The 24,492-nt window shown below is 43.0% G+C and overlaps 1 long non-coding RNA gene across 1 annotated transcript in view; it reads right to left on the bottom strand.

Annotated features, from left to right (window-relative positions):
- Positions 1-24,492, bottom strand: part of LOC104660680 — a 67,233-nt gene that overhangs the window by 7,089 nt on the left and 35,652 nt on the right. The window contains exon 2 of the long non-coding RNA XR_747738.2: positions 19,272-19,372. This is a non-coding gene — a long non-coding RNA (uncharacterized LOC104660680). The remainder of the gene's footprint in view (positions 1-19,271; positions 19,373-24,492) is intronic.

Genomic DNA, 24,492 nt, shown 5'->3' with positions numbered 1-24,492 from the left:
CGTCAGACTCTGGTATTTTGCCTGACACTGCCAGATTTATGGTTAGAACGCCTCACATTTACATTCATAGAACTTACTCATAGATACAATTTCTGCTGAAGAGTAAAAGATGGACTTAAGGTTTTTCCTATGTTGATTCTATTCATGGATTTTTTTCTCCAGCTTATATTCTTTGATCTAAGGTGAGGGAAGGGTGATGTGACTGCAGCTGCCCGCCACAAAGGCCCTTAATGACCAAGTCCTCACTATATGCTAGGTGTTTTACAAATTTCACCTCATTGAATGTCCACTTTTACGCCTCTTCTTGTGGGCAGGTATTATTCTCATCTTTTCAGATGAGAAAAGTGTATTTATTTTATGTTTTCCATATGCTATCATGCCAACAGCGTTCACTACAACCTTAAAGTTTCTCTAAAATGGCACAGACTATTAAAACATGGACTCTGCTACCTTCAGCAGGAATTAGTTACATACCTAAAGGCCTTTCTGCCTGGCATTATGTATCCCAGTGGAATGTAGGTTTCAGATTTAATGAACATTGTTGATCTTTACTGAGTGCCTGGCTCTGGGTTGACAGGCTTGTTCATGTCATCTCATTTATCACCTATCAATTCTATGAAGAAAAGCCTTATGATTTTTACTTTGCAGATAAAAAGGTTATAAGTGGAGTTTCAAAGATCACAAAATTACTGAGTAGAGTTTGAACCCAGGTGCTTCTCCCTAACTCCATCTCCGGGGAGCTTCCTATCACATTGCATAGTTTCAGCACAGTCTGAAGACCCTGTGCACAGGCCTCTGGGAAGCCACTTGCAATCAGTTAAAGTTGGCACCAATGATGAAGTCCAGTTTTCCTCCCATAGTTAGTCAAATTCTTTTACTTGAGGGTGAAGAAATTAGGCCTCAGGGAGGTTAAATGGCTTGCCTGAGGTCACATAGGCACTTTGTGCTGTGTGAGTCAGACTGTGTTTCAATTTCTTGTCCTAGTCCCATCCATACGACTACCAGCCCCCACAACCTCATTCCCCAGGAGCCTGATCCACTTGGGATTTTTGGCAGCCTAAAGCTGTCAAGACAGTTTCTCCTTCGCAGAAAGGTTCCCTTTTGTGCTGGTTCCTTCTCTTAATCAGATGCTGAAAAAGTCCATGGGTAGAGTCCCACTTTGGAGAAGTTTCAAGGTTGTAACTAAAGGCCTGACAGAGGCTGGGGAGCAGCCCCTGGCAGTGCGTTCACTGCCCCTGAATTTATTCCAAAGGTTCTGACGTCCCCTTACCATTGACTGCGGTTCTTACAAACTGCCTTCCTCTAGATTTGACTTTTCTGAGGAATCTCTGGACACTTAAAAGGGACTTTTGAGAGAATATGGCCCAACCCCTTCACTTTATAGGAGCCAAAGCCTAAGGAGAGGAGTCTGTGGCAATTAAGGGCTCAAGAGACAGACTGCCGGGAACCAAATCCTGGTACCACTTAGCTGGGTGACCTTGGACAAGTTAGTTACTCTCTCCCTGGGCCTTGGTTTCCTAGTCTGTATTTGGAAATGCTGATAGTATTTATGGAGAATTAGAAATGGCCTCAAATTCTTTAATATCTCTCCATTCAAGAGGTGTCATCTTTTCCCACTCTCCTTAAATCTGAGCTGGCTGGTGATTGTGCTGATTCCAGGCCTAGTCTTTAAAAGAATTGTCAGCTTCACCTTGGTCTCATGGAGTCCTGAATTGTCACAGAAGAGATACAACTACCCTGAGGCCAGCATGTGTGAGGAAGTCCAAGCTAGCCATTTGAAGAAGCTGTGTGTTTAGGGAGAGAGAGAGACAGGCCCAGGCAGCCTCCAACTATACCAACCTCCAGTCCTTCAAGTCATCCTGAGGCCTCAGACATAATGGAGCAGAGATAAGCCTCATCCAAATTCCTAGCCCATGGAATAATGAGACAAAATAACAATAAGTTGTTTTCAGACAGTAAGAGTAGTTAGTTGTACACAGTAGATAACCAGAACAATACCTCTCAGAAGTTGTGAGAATTAAATGAGTTGATACAGTTGTGATATGGAGCAGTGTCTGGCACAGTGTTCAATAAAAAAAAGTGAGTTATTACTCATTCAACAAATATTTATTAACACCAAGTTGTTCTATACCTTGAACTAGCTGGGAGGGTCACAGTGGAAAGAGTTACTCAAAGAATCTGGCCCTTGTGGAAATTAGGAGAACTGTAACCTAGTCGTACACTTCCTATTGAGTGAAGAACGTATTTTCCCCCACTTGGGCCCCCCACATCATATCTGTCCCTGGCAGAGGTAGAAGTTATAGCCTCTCCTTCTAATGGGATGCCCAAGACTGGGTGGGTCTGGAGGGGTTAAGCCCAGGGACGTTGTCCCAGGGCTGCTAATGAAAACTCAGCTGGTATTGATTCCAGCAAGCACTCCCTTTCCCGGGTCAGAGAAACGCAAACCATTGTTGAGTAAATACGGTATTCTGCTCACTACGTCAATTAGCCTGACCCCAGGGGCTCTAGGAGCCCCCTGGCTCCCCTATTTGCAATGACAGCTGCCATGCTAATGAATTCACATTGACATGATAATTAAACCATTACGCAAAGTGGGGCTTTCCTAGACACAGCAAATTCAGCAGAGGAGCCCGGGTGTCCGTGGCCTGGACGAGGCAATGGGGACTGTTCCAGGCCCAGGAGCTAACATGCAGTGCCTGGGTCATTCCCAGTCTTGTCCACAGGGGCAGCTGGACTGGAGCACTGCAGCTGCTGCCTCTGGCGTTGAAGGCAGGGATGAGGCAGGCAGGCCAGGAGAAGGATGTCACCTGAATGCTGCTCCTGCTCTCTCTTCAGAAATCCTTAACTGGGTGAAGCCTGAAAGGAAGGAATCCCTTGCCCCTTTATGGAAGAGGCAGGGCACCCTGTCAACTCTGGCCTAGCCCTTCCCCTCTGGAAGGCTTAGCCACATCCAAGGGAGAGTTGGACAATGGGGACTGCGAAGGCCAAGGAACCTTGCATTCCTGGCATCATCAGGAAGAGCCACGTGACCATCTTTCTCACTATCTTTGGAGAAAATGACTCTTTCTGCAAGCAGATGATTACAAACTGCAGAAACATCTGACTACTTGGTACAACCTTACCAATAACTCATTTTTGAGACTCCAACCAACGACAGTCCTCTTTGCAAGAGCACAGACTCGGGAGTCAAGGGGACTGGGCTTATATCTCAGCTCTGCAACTTATTAATTGCGTGATCTCAGGAAATCACATGGTATGCTGAGCCTCTATTTCTTCAACTGTAAAATGGACTTAGAAAAACTGCTTGGCCTCCCTGTGCTTGGGATTAAACAAGACAGTTTATGTAAAAGGTTTAAGACAGAATTTTACTTAAATAGATGACAGAACCTTACTGGCCACGATAACACTCTCCATAAAGATGAGTTCCATTGACAGAAATAATCGTTGTGATTGACTGGGTGGGAGGATAGAAGGAACAGATTAAGACACTCCTAGAAGAACCTCCAGACAAAGTGAATGTGTTTTCCTCTGGACAACTCCATGCAGGTAAAGCTGCATATACAGTGTGCTCAGTATAAATACGGGGAAAAAGAGGGACAGAAAATGACATGCTTGTGGCAGAGAAAGAGGCTAAAGGGGAGGGCTGTCCTGGTTCAGGACTATTAGGCATCACCCCATAAGAGGTGACTAATGAATTATTTTGCCACCCATCCATCCATCTCCATTATTCATACAAGCACAAACACATATATTAGGGGCTTATGATATAGAATTAAACAAAGGCCAAACCAGTGCCTGTTTCATATAAAAATCTGGTCAATAAATGAATGAATGAATAAGATGCAATCCCTGCTCTCATAATACCCTGTAAAATGGAGTGTACTGTTCATCTTACACTTGTGTGTGCTGCCTCTTTTTCCCTTAACATAAGGTAATTCTAGCTGAGCTATGATTTATGGGCAGCAAAGAAAACACAGGTATGCAGTTTTACAAGACAACTACAAGCAGTTGATAACCTGGCAAGCATATACTCAGACAAATTATGCTCAGAAATATAGGAGTTCAGCAGTGGGCAGGTGAAGAAATAACCAATGTTGGATTCAAAACTGAGGATTTTGAGATTATATCCATATTTAGCTGGGAAAGTACCGTGATTGATTAGTAATGTCTGCCATAGGCATGGGAATGGAGAGAGATGGGTCTTTCTTCATGCCAGGTGTTTGTCATCTCAGGTCTAGGCAAGATCTAAGATACCTACCATTATGTGTGTGTGTGTGTGTATCATATGGGATAAGCCAATTCTCTTCTCCTCATACTATGAGCAATTAGTATTACAGTTTGCTACACGAACCAGTTTTAGTTCTTTTCTTCTTCCTGCCTCCCTGCCAGTTGCCTTAAGTAAATCCATTCAAGCTCTCAAAACCTGTGCTGTCATACAAAAGATATTTGGCTGCCTTAAAAGAATCTAATTCAATTTGTCGAAGGTGCCAAAAATGGTCAAACTTTTTGTTAACTAATTCAACAAACATTTACCAAACATCTACGTCAAAAGCCTTGGGAATAAATAAATAAAGAACCCACAGTTTTCTCAGGTGCTCAATGTCTAGTGTTCATGTGCTGGGGGCTGGGGTGGGAAGAAAGAGGCAGAAATACCTGCAGACACACTCTTGCATCCCTTGTTTAGAAGGCATAATAGCCAGTGAAATTTAATTTGATGTGGCTTAAGCGTTCTTTGGAGGGAAGCCACCCCCATTTATGCTGTGGGAGCTGATGCAGCTCTGGGGAGCAAGTGAGGTTTGAAATTGAGGTCTTTGGATTTCCAACCCCCTTCAGTTTGGGCTTCCTGGAGGAGGCTGCCCTGTGCCTGGGAGAGTCCAGGCAGAGGGTGGAAGGTGAGAGGAGGGCATGTGGGACCAGAGGACCCCTCTGAACCCTGGGATGTTCAGAGTCCTTACATTATTGTCAGGATGACCCGTTCACATCTTTTAAAAGATGAGATAGAACATGAGCAGAAGCTTTTTTGGTGCTTTCTCCACTAAACCTTTGCTACCCAAAGTGGGTTTCCCAACCAGAAGCATCAGCATCCCCTGGGAACTTATTAGAAAATACAACATCTTAGGCCCTTTCCCAGACCCACCAAAACAGAATGCAAATTGAAACAAGAACCCCAGGTGATTCCTGTGCACATTGCAGTTTGAGAAGCCCTGGTTTATGTTATAGAAATGCCATTCACGCCCCCTTCCTCATTGGGTAGTCACAGTGGACTCTACAATAATATCCTTTTTCTGTATGACTTATTTTTTTTTTTTTTAATTTTAACTTTCCTAAACGCTCTTGTGAGTAGGCTCTACCCTTCACCTCCAGGCTCACATCAGACGTGCGCCCTCCTATGCCACTCAGCTTCTCTGTTCCTTTGGCATTAAGGAGGGTCTTCCATTGCCGCGACCCAGGCTCGGCGATGTGAGGGCACTACATTTACCCGGTGTAGTTACCCATGACCAGTGGGCTCCATTCCCTTTCCCTTCTCTTTGTAGACTTTCTAAGAGAAAAGAGATAAAGAAAAATCCATGCTATCATGGAAGGGTGGGAGATGGAGTGGGGGATAGCAAAGGGATGTGATGGGCAAAGTGTGAGTGTGGAAGGAGGACTGGTTGGGGAGCCAGGAAAGCTACAAAAAGGAGAGAAGGTGTTGTGAATGGAGATCCTGAAGAGTAAGCAGCAGTTACAGTTGACTGTGGGGTTATAATTTTTTTTCCCTCCACTGGTTCTTTGTTTTCTGCCATTCATTCTTTCGATCAATCACTCATTCAGCAGATTTTAATTGAGATGCAGGTTTGTGCCCCACTCTGTTCTGGGTGCTGAGGATACTGACAGAAGACAAACCCAAGGCATGAAGTGGGCGGGGAAGACATCAACTGAGAAGCCAGGCTGAGCAGAGGCCTTGGCCCTACACCGGCATGGCTGCCAGGCACCATAACTGGACTGGGCCTTCCTCTCCTCATGACTATGGCATCAAAGGATTCTACAGCTACCTGAGGCATGAGAACACATTAAGTAAAGCAGATAAAATGACTCCAGGGTCTTCTGCCTTGCCAGATCTTTTCCTTAGGATGAGTTTAATGAGGCACACACAGTCCTGGATGTTTTATATGCACCATCTGATTGATCCATCACAATCAGAATCCTGTGAAACTGGTAGCAGAATGAGGGGAAGACTGGGGTGACACAGTGTGTGAGTGACCTGAACCCAGATCTTTCCTGGCAAAGCTTGTGATCCTGACCACTTAAAGAACAGAAGACAAAAGAGCAGCAGGTGGTCAGAGGGGAACCAGTTTGAATTTATTTGAAACAGAAATACTTTGCTGGCCACTGAAGAGGAAATCTGCCCTGATGCCATCCCTTCCACAAGGCATATTCAACAAACACTGGCTGGAATGAATGGAGAGAGCCTGGAGACAGGCAGGATATTGAGAGGCTCAACCAAGTCCTGGGGCCCCAACAACAGCAAACTCCACACTTGAGGCTACTGGGAACACTCTGCTGGAGTTTGGCTTTATTTGTCCCTCCCACTCTGTGAAATCCTGGGGACTGTCAAATAAATGACAAGACTCATTTTACAAGTAGACCAGAAGTCTGCAGTGGCGAGTCGGAGCTGATTGCCTATCTTATCTTGAGTCATCAGTCTCTCATTCCGCCTTCCACAAACAACTCTCAGTTGTGAGATCTGTGCATGGACCTGATGCAGTGGGCATTTCCCAGGGCCTTGGTCCCTTGTGAGCCTTAGGGAATGAGAAACACACTTAGCCCCCTGCTGAGGGGACCTTGACCAGCTGGACCAGAGCAGCAGGAAGACTGAAGCCTTGAGGTGCTGGGGGTGGTGTCTAGGCGCTACAGTATGATGGTGACAGTGACCATGACACACAGCACTTTGGGAGGCTGAGGTGGGTGGACTCAAAAGGGATTCAAAACCAGCCTGGCCAACATGGTGAAAACCCATCTCTGCTAAAAGTACAAAATTAGCTGTGCGTGGTGGCACATGCCTGTAATCTCAGCTACTTGGGAGGCTAAGGCAGGAGAATTGCTTGAACCCCAGGAGGGGGAGGTTATGGTGAACCAAGTTTGTGCCACTGCACTCCAGCCTGGGCAACAGAGCAAGACCCCATCTTAAAAAAAAATCAATGACCATGACAATGATGACGATAGGTAACTTATAACTCAGGCTTATCACCTGCTAAATTCTTTTATGCACTATTTATGCATTGCCTCATGTAACCTTGACAACCTTTTTTTGGATAAAAAAACTGAGGTCCAGGGGGGCTGAATAACTTTCCTAAGTTCATACACCTACTAAGTGGGAGAGCTGAGATTTGAACCTCGGTGTGTTGGAGTCTAGAGTTTCTTACCCCCCTTGTTTGGGGCAGAATATCACCTGTCTACCAAAACCAAATCACAGGCCAGGCACAATGGTTCATGCCTGTAATCCTAGCACTGAGAAAGGCTCAGGCGGGAGGATCACTTGAGCCCAGGAGGTTGAAACCAGCCTGGACAACATAGTGAGACCCTGTCTGGATAATAAATTTGAAAATTAGCTGGGCATAGTGGTGTGAGCCTGTGGTCCCAGCTACTCAGGAGTCTGAAGCAGGAGGATCTCTTGAGCCTAGGAAGCGAAGGTTGCAGTGAGCCATGATGGCCCCACTGCACTCCAGCATGGGCAGCAGAGCAAGATCCTGTCCTTCCCCACGAAAAAAATCCCACAAAACCCCAAAATCAAACTAACAAATTACAGAGCCTTCAAGGATTTTCTCCAGTAGCAGATTTTCCCGGTCAAGCATGGAGCACCCTCACTTTTTTTGCCCCACACATATCTTCCCTCTTGGGGTCGTCTCACCTTGTTGCTGCCACCCCTGTGTTGCTTAACTCCAAAGACACAGAATGGATCTTTAAAATTAGGTGAAAGCAGAACAGTAGGTAGAACAGAATGTAAGAAACATTGAACTAGTGAAGTTTATATTCGGCCGTATCTCCAGGACCTCATCTCACTGGTTTTGTAGCACAGCAAAGATCCTTGGTTCTGGGGCCAGGCATTCCTGTGTTAAAATCTGACTCCATGGCTTCCTAATTCTCTGCTTCTGAACAGAGTTCTCAGCCTTCCATGGTGTTCTCATATGCAAAGCAGGAATGATGGTAATCCCTGCTTTGCTGGGTTATTGGAAGATTAAATGAGACAATGTGCGTGAAGTACTTTGCTGGATGTCTGGCATAAGTAAGTGCTTGATAAATGGAGTCTGTTATCCGTCAGCACAGCAAATATTAGCATCTATTCTATATATTGGGCTTTAGCATAAGATTTCATTTTAACTATCCTCTTTTAAGCTCTTCAGTAAGTGTTCTGGTTTTCTTCATAGAGTTCTTACACATTTCTTATAAAGGTTATCTCTTGGTCTTTGAAGTCTCTGCTTGCTATTTCAAATTTAAGTTTTTCTGTTATAACTTCTTTAAAAGTTTAGCAATTGTAAAATATTTCAAATGTATTGAAAAAACTAAAAATCAGCATTTTAGCCCCAACTAAATTGGTTAAGTCTACCTCTTTCTCCATGCAAAGCACGTCTACTAGGTAAGTGAGCTCCTCTGTGCCAAACCAAGGGAATCATTCTCCCTGCACAGTTGATTGAGGTGTAGCCCACCCATTTCATTGACTTGGAGAGGTAGGTAACCCCTTCCCAGTGGAGGAAAGGTTGTTGTGGTTGATAGGAGCTGAGTCATCATGGTTGACACCCTAAAATTCCTCATCCTGCAATCCTATACCCACACAAACAAAGGCGCCACCATAAATACACAAATTTGCAATAGATTGATTATTGCCTTGTATGCTTTCTTTTAAAAAATACAAATAAACTTATTGATGTCAACAAATATCAGTACTGAATAGTTTCCCATTTTAGGATGCACCGGTACCTCTTTGGATAAAAATATACTGACACCTTTGTTTCTGATGTGTTTGCCATTAAAAATTGCACAGTGGGCTGGGCGTGGTGGCTCATGCCTGTAATTCCAGCACTTTGGGAGGCAGAAGTGGATGGATCACCAGATCAGGAGTTCAGGAGCAGCCTGGCCAAGATGGTGAAACCCCGTCTCTACTAAAAATACAAAAATTAGCCAGGCCTGATGGCGGGTGACTGTAATTCCAGCAACTCGGGAGGCTGAGGCAGAGAATTGCTTGAACCTGGGAGGCAGAGGTTGCAGTGAGCCGATACTGTACCACTGCACTCTAGCCTGGGGGACAGAAGAAGACTTCGTCTCAAAACAAAACAAAACAAAAAAAATCCACAGTGATTATGAACATGCTTGGTGTGCATCTTTATTTTCTAATTATTTTAAAGATATATTCATATTGCAGGACCTAAACATTTGCACATTGTAAAGGTTTTCAATACAGACAAATTGTCCTTAAAATAAGCCGAGTGAATTTATACTTCTACATCTCCACCAGTACTGATTAATGTCTAATCTTTGCGAAATCAAGATTTAAAAAAATGGTTTTGGATGTGCACAATCTCAGTTCACTTTTCTTTCCTAGTGACAATGAATATTCTTCCCCATGTTTATCAGTTATTCGCATTTCTTCTTCAAAAGTGTATTTTGTCTTGTTCCTTTTGTAGTTATCTTTTTCTTTCCTTTTTTTTTTTTTAGATAGAGTCTTGCTCTTCTTGCCCAGGCTGGAGTGCAATGGCACAATCTCAGCTCACCACAACCTCTGCCTCCCTGCCTCATCTTCCCGAGTAGCTGGGATTACAGGCATGTGCCACCACAACAGGTTCATTTTGTATTTTTAGTAGAGACAGGGTTTCTCCATGTTGGTCAGGTTGGTCTCAAATTCCCGACCTCAGGTGATCTGCCCACCTCGGCTTCCCAAAGTGCTGAGATTACAGGTGTGAGCCACCATGCCCAGCCATCTTTTTCTTATTGTTTTATAAGGGCTTTTTATATTAATAGAAAAACTAATAAAAACCCCTTTCCTATCATATTTTGCAAATATTTTTTCTCAGCCACATGTGTCTTAATTTTGTTTTTAAATGTTTTTAAATTTTGTTTAAAAATACTTTTGCCACCCTGGGCAACATAATGAAACCCTGTCTTCACCAAAAATACAAAAAAAGTTAGCGGGGTGTGGTAGTACAAGCCTGTGGTCCCAGCTACTCGGGAGGCACGGGTGGCAGGATCGCCTGACCCTGGGAGGTAGAGGTTACAGTGAGCTGGGATCATGCCACTGCACTTCAGCCTGGGTGACAGAGTGAGACCCCATCTCTATATACATGGGCAGAAAATCACCTAATACAATTAAATCACAGGCCAGGTGCAATGGTTCATGCCTGTAATCTCAACACTTAGGAAGGCTGAGGTGCGAGGATCACTTGAGCCTAGGAGTTCAAAATCAACCTGGACAGTATAGGACCCTGTCTCTACAAAAAATTTAAAAATTAGCTGGGCATGGTGGTGCATGCCTGTGGTCCCAGTTACTTGGGAGGCTGAGATATACATATACAATGTGAAAGATTTTTTAATTTTACTTTTTAAAATCCTTACTGATTTGAGATGCTAGCAGTTCATCATTTTTCTGCCATGTTCATTATTTTCCATTGTGTTAATATACTTTATTTGTTCATCTTCTTATTGAAAAATATGGATGAATGCCCACTATTTCATTATGACAACATTTCACTGAACATACATAACTTCTGGTGCTGTCCTGCAAGAGTTTCTCCAGGTATAGACCTACAAGGAGCATTGCTGAGTCAAGGTGAATTTGTTTTCTAGGGTTGCCATAACAAAGTACAAAAAACTGGGTGGTTTAAACAACAGGTATTTGTTTTCTCATTGTTCTGGAGGCTGGAAGTACAAAATCAAAGTGTTAGCAGCGTTGGTTTATTCTGACATTGGTCAGGGAAGCATCTGTTCCAGGCCTTTCTCCTTGCATTATAGGGGGCTGTCTTCTCCCTGTGTCTTCTCATATCGTCTTCCCATTATGCAAGTCTGTCTCTGTGTCCAAGTTTTTATTTTATTGGATTGGAGCCCAATCTAACCACCTCATTTTGACTTACGACATCTGCCATGAGCGTCTTTCCAAGTGAGGTCACATTCTGAGGTATTAGGGGTTAGAACTTCAACATAAGAATTTTGGGGAGAAGCACAATTCAACCCGTATTATTCATCTATCTATCTATCTATCTATCTATCTATCTATCTATCTATCTATCTATCTATCTATCAATCATCTATCTATGGAGATATTGCCAAATTGCTGTAGGTACAACAACCTACAGCCCACCTGCAGTACCTGTAACCGTAGCTTTCTTTATTTAAATAATAATATACAAGCAGACCTTTACGTGGTTTCTGATTTTTTTGTTTTGTTTCGTTATTGATTCTATTAAAAACTGCAGCATTTCTATGAACAAGCCCATAATATTAATATAAACTCAGTATTGTGGGACTTTTTTTTTTTTTGCCAAGCTGATGAGAACAAAATATCATCTCATTTCCATTTCCCTTTGCATTTTCCTTATTACTCTTGAAGTTGAGCATTTTATTTGCCATTCAAGTTTCATTTCTGTGAATTTCTTTGTCCTGCCTGTGTTAGTAGGGCTATAAGTAAAATTGGTATAACAAAGACCTTCAATTCCAGGGACTCGAACAGCACAGAAGTTTCTTGTTCACTTGCATAACAGTGCAGAGGTGAGTGGGACAACTGGGGAAGGTAGGCAGCTCTGCTGCAGCAAGTAACCCAGGATCCAAATTCCTTCCACCTTGTTACCATCCCATTCCTAGGGTACGTTCTCAGTTCACCAGATGACTCCTAGCCTTCAATAAAGTCTGAATGACACAATGGACTTTGGGGACTTAGGGGAAAAGGTGGGAAGGGAGTGAAGGATAAGAGACTACAAATTGGGTACAGTGTATACTGCTCAGGTGATGGGTGCACCAAAATCTCACAGATAACCACTGAAGAACTTACTCATATAACCAAACACCACCTGTTTCCCCAAAAACCTATGGAAATAAAAATAAAATAATAAAATAAACAAAAAGAAATTATGCATGCTTCTAACCTTCTAACATTATTATACAACTCAAAATGTATGTTATACAAATTCAATAAGCTTGTTTTAATGCCAAAAAAAAAAAAAAAGGTCTCCACTGCAGCCTACAAGAAGAGGGTGGGAAGAGTCCAAGTGCTATGCAAATAATGCCTTTTTCAAAATACCTGACTAGGAAATGCCCACATTACTTCCGCTAACATCTGATTGGCCCAGGTGTAGTCCCGTGGACACATCTAGCTACAAGGAAGCTGGAAAACGCAGTATTTGGCAGGGCAGCCATTTGTAAGCAAAAACTCCAGGTGTTCTATAATCACATGGAATAACAGGAGAAGGATGCTAGAAGAAAGTTCACCATCTCTGCCACAATATTTTTTTGCCTACTTTTCTATAGAGTTTTTGTCTTGCATTTGTTAATAAATTCTTTATATGATTTACATACTAATGTTTTGAAGGTTGTATGCATACAAATATCACATTTCTATTTCCCGATATAAATAAAATATTCATTATATTCATGGTATCATCCTCCATAACAACATTTTACTTTAACATATCTTAAAGATTTATCAAACTTTTTATAGTTTCTGCTAACTGTATTTTATTTAAGAAATTCTTTTCTGTACCTGTGTTAAATTTTTTTTCTTCATTTTCTCCTCAATGTTTTACTTTTCATGTTTAGATCTCTAATTCACTTGGAATTATTTTCGTGTATTTTTTAAGGTCGAAATCCAAGTTCTACTGGTACAGATAACCAACTGGCCTGGCACATTCAATAAACAGAATACCCTTTCCCCAGTGACTGGTGATGCCGTATCTCCCACAGACAATGCTTCCATGCGTTCGTGGGGGTCTGTCTACAGCTCTGTAGTGTCATCCCTACCAATGCCACATTGTCTTTATTATGAGAGTTTTATAATAAGCCTTGATCACTCTTTAGGGAACATTTCCACACTTTCTTCTTCAAAAATGCCTGGCTATTCTAGGCTGTTCTTTTTTCCATGTTACTTTTAGGATCAACTGTCATGTCATGGGAAAAATGTGTGGGTTCTTTACTTGGGATTTCATTGAATTCATAGATGAACTTGAGGGGAATTTACATCTGCATGAGATTTATTAATATTCTCTCTGTCCATGAAAATGGTATACCTCTTTATTTATCTTCCACATCATCCAGTGCCATTTTATATTTTCTTCATAGATGATTTTCATATCTTTTGTTAGATTTACTTCTAGTCAACTTATAGTTTTGTGGGTATAAAGCCTACTTCTAGTCTATTTTCTAATTTGTTGTTTCATGTAAACATGGATACTGCTGATCGTTGTATATTGATCTTGCATCAATTGATCTTGTTAAAATCTTAAAAGTTCTAATAGTTTATAATCCTCTTGGATTTTCTATTTAATCTATGAATAGTAGTAATTTACCTCTTCCTACTCTTTTTTATATCTTAAGTTTTTCCTTTGTTCTATTGCATTGGTGAGAAAATCAGTATAATGTGGAACAGAAGAGGTAATAACAGGCCTCCTTGTTTTTGCTGACTTGTTTTTGCTGTCTACAGTTTCACCATCAAGTATAATACTTGCCCTGGATTTTTGTGACAGGTTAAGGAAGTTCTCTTGAATTTATGATTCTTAAGGATTTCATATCATAAATAGCTGTGAAATTTTATTACATACTTTTTCTGTATTTATAGGGGAAATTATATGGTTTTCTTCCATTACTCCATGACTTTTTTGTTAAACCATATTTACATTCCTGAGATATTTTAAATTCATTACTCAGTTTAATTTACTAATATTTTATGTAAAATTTTTTTCATATATGTTCATTGTGATATTAATCTAAAATTATTTCTTGGTATTTTCTTTGTTCAGTGTTGTTAAGAAGACTACAAAATTAGTTGTCTATTTCTCCCTTTGCTTTCAATTATCAGTTTGTATACCAGTCCCACCATCTGATGTTCTTTTTGCCAAGGGGACTTTTATCTATTAATTATTCATGATGCATCCATTATGAATATTTCTTTGTCAATTTCATTTCTATTTTTCTAGAAAACTGAGTACTTCATTTCATTTTCTCTTAAGATTTTTAAAGTCTCTACTCTCTGTAGTTATGGCCTCTTTTTCATTTTTATATCTACATAGTTGTCCACTTATTGTTTAAGCCTATTCGTGTTGGGTATTCTACTACTCAACATTAAAGGCATTCTAATTGACAGAGACAAAGACATAGGGAAACGTGGTGTACGTTCATACCATAGCAGTGGTACTCAGGACCTCAGGAACTCAGGACCTGTCTTCCACACCACCATGACGTCTTCATGCTCTCCTCTGCTTCTCATCTCTTGTCCTTCAGGACTCGACCAAGCTGATGCCTCCTCCAAGAAGTCTTGCCCAACCATCCCCAACCCAGTGAGCCTGGATGTTTTTATTTTGCTTCCCTCCATAACACCACTTATCAGTCTGAATGGAAATGATCTCCTATTAATTTGGGCACTCATCCAGAGCAAGGAAACCATATTCATCGTTCATCCCCAGAGGCAGGCAAGTGCCTTGCACATAACAAGTGCTCAACAAATACTTTCTCAACAGAACTGTAAATGCAGCAGTGTGGTGCATGTCAGGAAGAGTAGACCAAGGCCAGGTCTGGAGAGAGCAATTTGCCCAGAACATATCATTCTCAAGCTATAAAAAGATAGCAGCCATAAAAATACATGCACAGGGGGCTGCATGTGTAAAACCAAAGAGCTCACCCCCTTGGGTAGGCAGCTTGCCCTCTGCCTGTCTGTTGCCTCTTCCTCTGTGTCAGCCTTATTTATACTGGGGACATGGCAGAGTGCCTCCTGGCCAGGAGCCCCTGACTGGCAAGCTGGGGCAGCCCCTGCTTACTCCAGTTTCTGTCTTCATCCACTCCCCTCCACTTCTCCACCCACCCTCACCCCTGCCATGAAGCAGAGAAATCAAGGCAACCATGGAGGATGCTGGGCTTTGGAGCCAAATAGTCTTGAGTGAAGTCTTGCTTCTCCCCCTCCAGGCCACGCCCTCCTGGGCAATTCGCTTCTCCTCTCTGCACCTCAGCTTCTCTCTTCTCCATCCTCCGTCCCAAGATTCCAACTTTTGAACACACAGGAAGCTGCATGAACTCATTTCTGAGTCCCACTGCAGTCAGCAACTGTATATTCGGTGGTGGGATATGGGCCTCTGCCATTCAGGGCCAATTATCCTTTCTGCTCCTCACATCTCCCTCCACAATCTTATCTGCTGTTCGATCTCCCCCTCTCCCCATTTTTTCTTAAATTCTCTTTTTACTAGGTGGAGGAGGCCCCTGGTTAGGAAAAGCCTAGAAGCAATTTAATGGTACACTTAATCCTTTTGTTGTTGTCTAGCCCTTGGAGGGCAGAAAGCCAGGTGCTCCCATTGCTCCTCCTGGGTAACTCAATTAAAGGAATTAAAAGGCTTCGGTTACATTATTAATTTTGAAGCTGTGTGCTTCTCACTCAGTAAGGACCCAGGACAGCTTCCAATGCAGATGGTCTGCAGACACTCTACCCCAGACAGTCACATGGTAGATCATCCCTAGAAACCCTTGCCTGTTTGCTTAGCATGGAGCAAGACTCTCACACAACTGTCCCTCTCATGTGGCATTCACAACAACCCTGTGACTTGGGAAGGACAGATTTCTTTATGTTTCAGGTGCTTTCCCAAGGCACTGAGGACACAGAAGCTCAGTCACTTAAGAGACTTGCCCAAGGCCACTGCCAGGTAGTTTTGTGGTATAACAGAAACTAGAACACAGCTCCGTAGACATTTAGGCTGGGTCTTTTTTTCTCTCTTAGATTTTGCAGCACTTAAGGTGATTATTTGTATAGATCAGAGTATCTTTATTTTTGCAATGAGCACAGACTTGGGTTGATACTATACTCTAGGGGCATGCTTTCCAAAGACGGCCACAACAACATTCTAACCCATGTGCTCTTCTCCAGTATAGCCTTGCCACTCCCCCCTAGCAAGAGACTAAGTCTAATTTTCCTACCCTTGAATCTGAGCTGCCCTTAGTGGTTGGCTTACAATCAATAGAATTTGGCAAAGTCATACTTTGTGACTTTTGAGGCTAGTGATACAAGGTCATGCAATTCCTCTCTGGTTTCTTTGGTTCAAATGTTCCCCACATGAGTGCTCTTGGAATGTTGCTCTTATATGCAGCTGCTGTGATGTGAGAATCCCAACCACAGAAAGTATTTTTCCACACTCTGTTCAGTGGACAGTCCCAGCTGAGCACAGCTTCAAGTTGGCCCAGCATTAGATGTGTGCACCTGCTCTTAAATGCCTCCACCAGGAAGAAGCACATAACCTCTCATTTCACTGGCCAAAGCAAGTCAAACAGCCATGTGTTATATCAAAGGGTGGAGGCCAGAGTGTAATCCTCTCATATGCCTGAAAGGAAGGGCAGGCTGGATATATTGTTCTTAACTGCTACCATAGTACTACTTGGATGAGCTTGGGCCACCTTGCTGGAAGATCCCTTTTGAATGGGACAAAGATGGTACACTCATTGCAAGCCCTCTTTATAAGTTTGACATGCAGCCCACCTGATGGGGCCTGGCCACAGCTACAGGTACCTCTGCCCACACAGAACTCTTTAAGCTTTTGGGGGCCAGCCCTCTGCCATGCTGTTTTAGTCTTGTGTGGGAGAAAGAGGTGAGAAACAAGCCATGCGACATTTCCCCCAACCTGTGATCCCGCGCAAGGCATTTCCTGTTCTGTTCTCTTTCAATACTTCTGATTATTTCCAGGAGGAAAATTGTAGACTGGGGCCACGAGGTCTCCTGTGTCTTTCTAACACTTGTTAGTTAGTAGTACTTGTTAACCTCTCTTGGTAACAAGGAAGAAACAGATCTGTATCTTAGATCCAGGTAATTGTATTTTTTTTTTTTGTAATATTCATTTTCATAAACACCATCTATTTGAAACAAGAGATACTAGTTTTCAATCTATTTTTTGATGGGTTTCTTTTGAAATATAGTTATTTAAATTTTCAAAAACAGAGTTAGCTCACAAAAAGCTTTAAGAAAATCATAGTACTTATTGAACGAGGGTTGGCCCAAGAATGTGAAGGTGTTAAGAAATGACTGAGGTTTGGCAGAGAGGCATCTAATAACACCTCGTTTTTCCAGTGAGAAAACCACAGCAGAGCAGGATTTGAACTCAGGCAGTCTGGGTCCCGAGTCTGTCTTCTGGATGTTCAACCAGTACCTGCCAGCAGTGTAACCTTAAGCACAAATGATGTGAAGTATATAGGCCTCAGTTTTATCGTCTGGAAAATGGGGATGATAACAGTGCTTATCTCAGAAGGTTTATGTGAAGATTAAATGGGTTCAAATATGCACAACTGTTAGAATAGCACTGATAACTTGATACTGGTTATTTCTGTTATCACTGTTTACACTATCAGTGTCCATCTCGAGTGCGCTTCTCTCCAGCTGCTTTCCTTTTGCAGATCAGGCCTGGGACTGAAGCTCACTAAAAGGAGACATTTAAGTCTTGTGGTTTATTCTGTTTTTATTTATTGGAGCAAATGTTTTCCTTGAAAATTAAGTAATTGAGTTAGTGATCACCAAACTAGGCCAAACTGGGCCTGGCCTTCTCTGCAATCAGTGACTTCAAAAGCAGTTGTTGGTTAAAAACAGGTGATGTAGCTGTTGGCCCCCTCCTTCCTCCCCAATTCTCTCTATTCATTTCTTTGTTCTGTGATCTATTTCACGTTCAGGTGGGAGTGGCTGACTGCCTGGCTGCAGCAGCTCCTCTCTATTAATCTGGGCTGGGGGGAAGCGGGGGCTGGAGGCAAGCGGGAGGATGAAGTACAGCAAGCTAATTGCTGTGTCAGACATGTGATGACCCAGACCCTAGAGCAGCCCACGCAGGAGGAGAGACAGATACCAGCGCTGGTGCCGAGGAGCGTGTCAATCACAGGGGGATTGACAATCCGCAAGAACAGCTCACAGAGTGCCTGGCCTCCGACATCCTCTCCTAGGACTCCAGGCTGAGATCAGACACAGTCTTTCAGGGGCTCAAGCTTCCACTGTTTTCTGCAGAAAATCATGTAATGGCTAAAGCGCCTGGACTCCTGAGTCACCAAGTGTGGGGTTGAGTTCTGGCTCATTAGCTGCACAATTCTTAATAAATGACTGAATCTTCCTGAATCCCTGTTTCTTCATCTGTAAAATGAGGATACTAATATCTACCTTAAAGGTTTGCTGTAGAAATAAAATGAGATCACTAATATAAACTAGTCAGTAGAAAATAGCCTCTGACCCCATTTTATGCTGCTTTGTGTTCATGAGTGGAAGGCTATAAGAAATTGCAATAGGTTAATGAAACAACTACTCTTTCATCCACTTTTCTCTTGGTCAAATGCTCCTGCCCAAACCAAATTATGACCTTCTTTTTTCCCTCACAGATTGCTTTTGTTTTCCCTTTCTGAGTGCTTTTTTTTTTTCATTTTATAATATTGGTGCCCTTAAAGTGGCAGTGCTGCTATCTCCTTAAGGGAACGATAAAGAATTGACTACTAGATCAATCCTTGGTGCATTTTCTTTCCATTATTTTTAGTGCACACATAAGCAGGGGTTCATCTGGTTAGTCTGTGGCCACATGTGAAACTTTTTTTGTGAAACAGTAAATCCGTGGGATATGAATAAATGCTATTCATACAGAATCCAGAATCTATGTACAAGCAAATTTAGAAAACACCCAGTCGAGCAAAGTTTTAAAAATTTACTTTAGGGCCCTTCCAAGACTTTACTTTGCTGATGTGTAAAAGAACAGGATAGGATTCAGTGTTTCCTAAACTTGTTTGCCTATAGAACCCTTTCTGCTAGGTTGGACCACTTGGAAGGGCTGGTGCCTTGTCAAGCTTCTCAAACTTGGATCCTAGGGGGTCTTGTTTAATTGCAGATGCAGTTTGGGAGCTCTGGGATTGAGCTGGACACTGCATTTGTGCCAAGCACTCATGGGATGCTGATGCTACTAATCTGAAGACCACACTTGGAGAGTCAAGACCCTAAAGGACTATCACATGGCACAGATGTTTGGGGAAATTCTCTTTACTGGGAAACAGCAGAAGAATCTAGTCTCAAATCAAACTATGTTTGGGGCAGTGGAAAGAACACTCACCAGGAGTTGGAACATCCAATTCTAGGTGAAACAGGAGAACTGACTGCAGCTGGTTGAACTTGGATAGGACATTTCTCTTCTTCAGATCTCGGTTCCCTCATCTGTAAACATGAGTAGGAGACGCTGCATTAGTAATAATAGCTAGCCCTATAGAGTTGCTGTGAAGATGAAATGAAATTTTGTGAACCAGCACTTAGCAAAATCTCCAGCACTAAGCCAACACTGGTTAGAACGTTAAGTCACCTTCACATTGAAGCTAAAATTTTGTGTTGGAATCACACTTATGGTTGTCACAACCCTCTTAGTTTTCCACAAAATATATGGCTCAGCCGTGTTGGCCCAGACTCACCTGCCTCCTCTGCCAGCCATTGCCTAGATGGGGTTGAGCAGATGCATGTTGTCCCATGTACTGACCGACTGTCAGAGGCTGCCCAGAGCCCTGTGCTGAGAAGGATGCTCTCAGGGCTCTATGGGAAATAGCTCCTTGGCCAATTAACCATGTCTGCTATGGGTGTTGAGAGGAACAGCATATGCCATCCACTCTTGCTCCCCTGGGTCCCGCTCCCCACTTTGCTTATAATCACACAACTTTTATAAAATGATGGCAGCTTCCCTCCTCATGCTCAGCCCACACTTAAAATCTCCTCTTTCTTCAGGACACAAAGCCAACAGGTAGCCATGCAAGTAGCTATTGACCCCACTCTGCCCTGCCTTCCCCACATTTGAGTCTGGTCTGGGGGCTCAGGCCTATGTTCTAGGACCAAAAGAGGTGACTCTCCTGTAGGGAGGCTTTAAGAGGTCCCCTGAGCCTTAGGTTTTTCCTAATCTCACAGATATCTGATTGTTCCCCAACTGGCCGTATCACCATTCTCTATTTTACTGGGGTTGAAAGGATCCTCAGGCCACTTCAAACATGAGTAAAGCCATCGATGCTGTGCTCAGTGACCTCAGTCTTCAACTGCTTCTGTCCTAGCCCATATTGCTCTAGCTCCAAAGGCTCCCACTTCAGTCCAGGCATCTTACCCCTGCATCCAGAGAAGTGATGCTACATCCTGTTCCTCAGACCAGAAGCCTCTGCATCATCATGGATGCTTTCCTCTCCCTTGCTAACTCATGCCTGGCCAATCCACATCCCGTTTGCACCAATGTGGGAAATGACAGGCGCCCGCGAGGCTAACGTACCTTACATCACCATTCTCAGATTCATAGAGGTGAGCCTGGTGCCTGCAAACTGCCCCCATCCCTCCTCCTGGGACCTGATTGATTGGCTCAGGGGGTCAGCCTGAACCCCAGTTGGACCATGCAGTGTCCCTTCCATGGAAGGGAGAGAGAAGGCTACACAAACTCAAGAGCTGTCATGGCCTTGCTTCCACCCCCCACCTCTCCACTCCCCACACCCCACCTTCCCCGCCCCCTAGGCACCTGGGGAGGCAGAGGAAGCCAATCTGTAGATACAAAGGAGAATGCAGAAGGTGAAGGAAAGAAAGGAAAGAGGAGAGACAGACAGCCCTGGCAGTAATGCTCCTCTGCCCAGGGTTCTGTCAAACACCACTCTGCCTTAGTAATAAAGCCCCATTCTGCTTAAATCAGCATTTGGGTATCTCTGATTTAAGCAACTACAAAAATTCTAACCACAAGGTCCCCCAATTCTACAAGAGCGATATGGCTCAATCTGAGAGTTTGTTTCCTTCTGAACTGGCCCCATCCAGGATACCACCCTTCACACTTAAATGGTTGCAGTAGTCATCAGTTATCTGGTTTGTCACTTTTATAAGATTATTGTTTTTCTAAAATTAATACCCAGGAAATAAACATGAAACATGAATGTAATTTTTCTACTCAAAGACAGTCCCAATTCCCCATACTTACATTCTTAACTCATTTGCTCACTATTCGAAGTTCTTGTGGATTTAAAAACATGACCAATAGTCACTACTCTTAAAGTAACAAAGAAGGTGATACGATACAGCAGATGCTGCAAACTGGCTCATTCAATGTTCATTCCAGCCCCTTCTAGTACCTTCCAATCCTGAAGAGGCTGGAAAGTCAAAGACTGCATTTCCCAGATTCCCTGCTTCTGGGGTTCTGGGTGCATTTAGTTTCCACCAATCAGTACATATATGAGGATGATATGGAACTGAGTCAGATAGAGAGAGAGAGGTAAGGAATATGTTTCCTCTCCTGCATTCAGAGAAAAAAAGAATGATAGTTCTGGAAGTTCTCTCAGAGAAGTAAGGAAACCCTTTGTCCATATAGTCTCCCTTCTCATTGGCCCAAATTAGACCATGTAACCATAACTACATCCATTGCTGTGGTGAGTGGATGACATATCGATTAGTGTAAGCCTGAGGCAGAGGTGTCCCCACTCCTAGAGCCAAGAGTGGGGACATTTCCCTCACCACACATGTAAGCCGTATGGAAGAGGTGAACACTGAGATATAATCCCAGATGATGACAAATAAAAGAAAGATGTTGGAATGGGAAATACCATGACTGCTTCTTCTCAGCTATAGTCTAGGCCCCTCCAGGGCAAGAATCTAGTCCAGTAGTTCTTCCAAAATGCCTTCAGTAATCATTAATTTCTGTTTCCACTGGGCTTAAAGTGACATTGACTAGCAAGTATCTGTCACTTTGTTTTCCTCTTTAGTTCAAATTGCCTCTCATCTGTGAGGGCTATGAAAAGTGGACAGGAGCGATCTATGAAAGTGTCAGTTAGAACCCAAGTTTGTGAATTCCCTTTGGTGAATAAAGCATCATCCGTATTTTCTAAGTTAGTGACAGTCTAGGAGTTGCTGTCTTCAGTGGAGTTAATGTTCCCAGCATATCTCATCATGATGCCAGCTGTGTGCCCTCACTAGAAAATAGAAGTGAATAGGCTCCAGTAGCCCCTACCCTGGGTAAGCTTATACTTTGATGAGGAAGAGAGTCATTTACCAAATAAACACATGTCATTACTTATATGCTAATTACAAGTGCTCTGAGTGCCAGGAAGGAAAAGCGTGGTCACTAGAAACACCTTATGCCTCAGTCCTTCCATGTGAATATCGTACTTCACTTCCTTGGCCCAGCCGCCCCCAACACATATCTATCTTGGGCATCATTTCTGAGGCTGCATGGCCAAGGCCATAAATCTGTACCCTTGTTTAGCGTGGCATGTCCTCTCCCTCTAATCCAATCTTCCCTCTGTGTGTTCTTGGTGCTCGCTCATTCGGTTTGACAGCTATTTAATAAACCGATCTGCTTGCCTTTGACATGAGGCAGAAGTGGTGGGTGTTGAAGAGCTGCGAGGCCCTCGTGGACAAGGAAGCCCTTTCCCACTCAACACTCTTCCAGCTCAGTACAGATAAATTGTGGAGAACTGGAAATTAACCCAAGCTATCTTCTTTTCTTAAGAAAAAAAAAATCACTGGAGACCCAAGAAGCAGAGCAAGTACCATAAGTGAAAGAGATGGCAGAAGAAATCACATTTCCTGGCTCCCAGGGCAGGGGTGAACCCAGATCAGGAGCCTGGGAGCCTTCCTTCAATCTAGCTTTTATCACTTCAAAGCAGAAAGTCTTAAAGGAATGCCCTTTATGATGGATTCTGTCTTCAAAAACATGAAAGAAAGGGCATATTTTCTTAAGCCCAGTTGCTGGAAGCCAAGCAATTTCTCCGAGGTGCTTGGGTTGCAAATCTCCGTAATCAGAACGCAGCTTAGTGTGGCAGAAAAAGCACTAGTTCCACAGTCAGCAAACCATGCCGGGATTCTGGCTGCCTCTCACAAGCTTTATGACTTTGGGCCATTTTTCTCAGCTCTCTGACCCTCAGTTTCCTTCTTTATAAAATGGGCATGCCATTCACCTCACAGGGTAGTCATTAGGATTAGATAAGAAGGCATACGGGAACACTCATGGTACATAATAGTTGCTCAAAGAATGGTAGCTAATTTTATTGTTTACTGATAGTACTGAGAAAAAAAAAAAAGCAAATCTGCTACCCATTCCATCTCCAAGTAACTATGTATTCCTGTTTGTTATTGGTGTATCATATAGAATATGTTTACTTGCATTGCACTTGCATTGGTGGAGCCCATGATCTATTTCCTCTATGTTTTCAACCTTGATCTTAGGGTGCAATATCATTTCTCACATTCTAATATCTCTTTAAACAAAAAATGGAAGATGTACAAGCCAGGTCTGGGTTATTTTTGAACAGGAAGTTTAGACCATTGGCTTAAGAGTATGCAATCTCCCCCGAGAGTGGATGTGTCTCTCTGGCTGGGCCAGTCAGAGCAGATGTGGTTTCAAGACTAAATCTAGGTGGGTTCAACAGCTAAAACTGAGAAGAGCCAAGGGTTTTGAGTCCAAGCTGTTCTTCATGGACCAACAGTGGTTCAAGATAGAAAGTGAAGTTTGGGTGGCAAAATCCAGGAGCAATGGTTATGCCAACTTCCAAGTATGACAATTCAGGATTGGGAAAATGATACTGGGTGGTTCCAGGAGCCCAGAGAGTCTGCAGCAAGCTGGACTAGGTTCAGGGCTCCAATTATTGTCTGTTGCTTATACACTCTAATTCTAACAGGTAGGCCATGGTTGCTTTGGAGGCTCCTGGACATCAATGTCAACTCCGTAAGTCAAGACCTTATGTTATCCGACAATTTCTGAAATATCTATATATTATTCTTTCCTCATTGCATGGTTATCTGAATAAGTAGCCAAAAGGAAGGACTGGAAAAACTGAGTGACTGGGAGAATTAATACCGAGTGACTGGGAAAATTGCTGCTGAATATGAATGCTGTGGCTTTGCAGAATTGTTCTTTCAAGGGACTTGACCTATATTTCAGTCAATTGTTTCCATGTCTTAGAACAGTCAGGAATCTTGAATTTTCACTGGGGCTGCTGTCCACAGGCATCTGACCATTCATCCTTGACTTCTTTTTGTTGCACATATTAAGTAATGCTTTTGTTTGTTGTCCAACTCTGTCAGCCCTAGGAGCACAATATTCTGTCAGCCACCTCCATCTCTCCGTTGGTCTGTCCTCAAGGCCACCACTCTGCTTTTGCTGCTTATTGCAATAGTTGTGCCCAGCTTACTTCTGAGGGTTAAGAGCTGCCACCTGCCCTCTATGATTCTGGGACCTGGCCATCCCCGTTGCTCTCAGGAGCTCAGTTTCATATTCACATCTCCTGTTGGAAGCCCTGGTCCATGAAGACAGTCACCATTGAGCTGCATGACAATTC

The sequence above is a fragment of the Rhinopithecus roxellana genome, chromosome 6 (genome assembly GCF_007565055.1).
Source record: "Rhinopithecus roxellana isolate Shanxi Qingling chromosome 6, ASM756505v1, whole genome shotgun sequence".
In the NCBI taxonomy this organism is placed as follows: domain Eukaryota; kingdom Metazoa; phylum Chordata; class Mammalia; order Primates; family Cercopithecidae; genus Rhinopithecus; species Rhinopithecus roxellana.
This window is presented reverse-complemented; position numbering and strand designations above follow the sequence as displayed.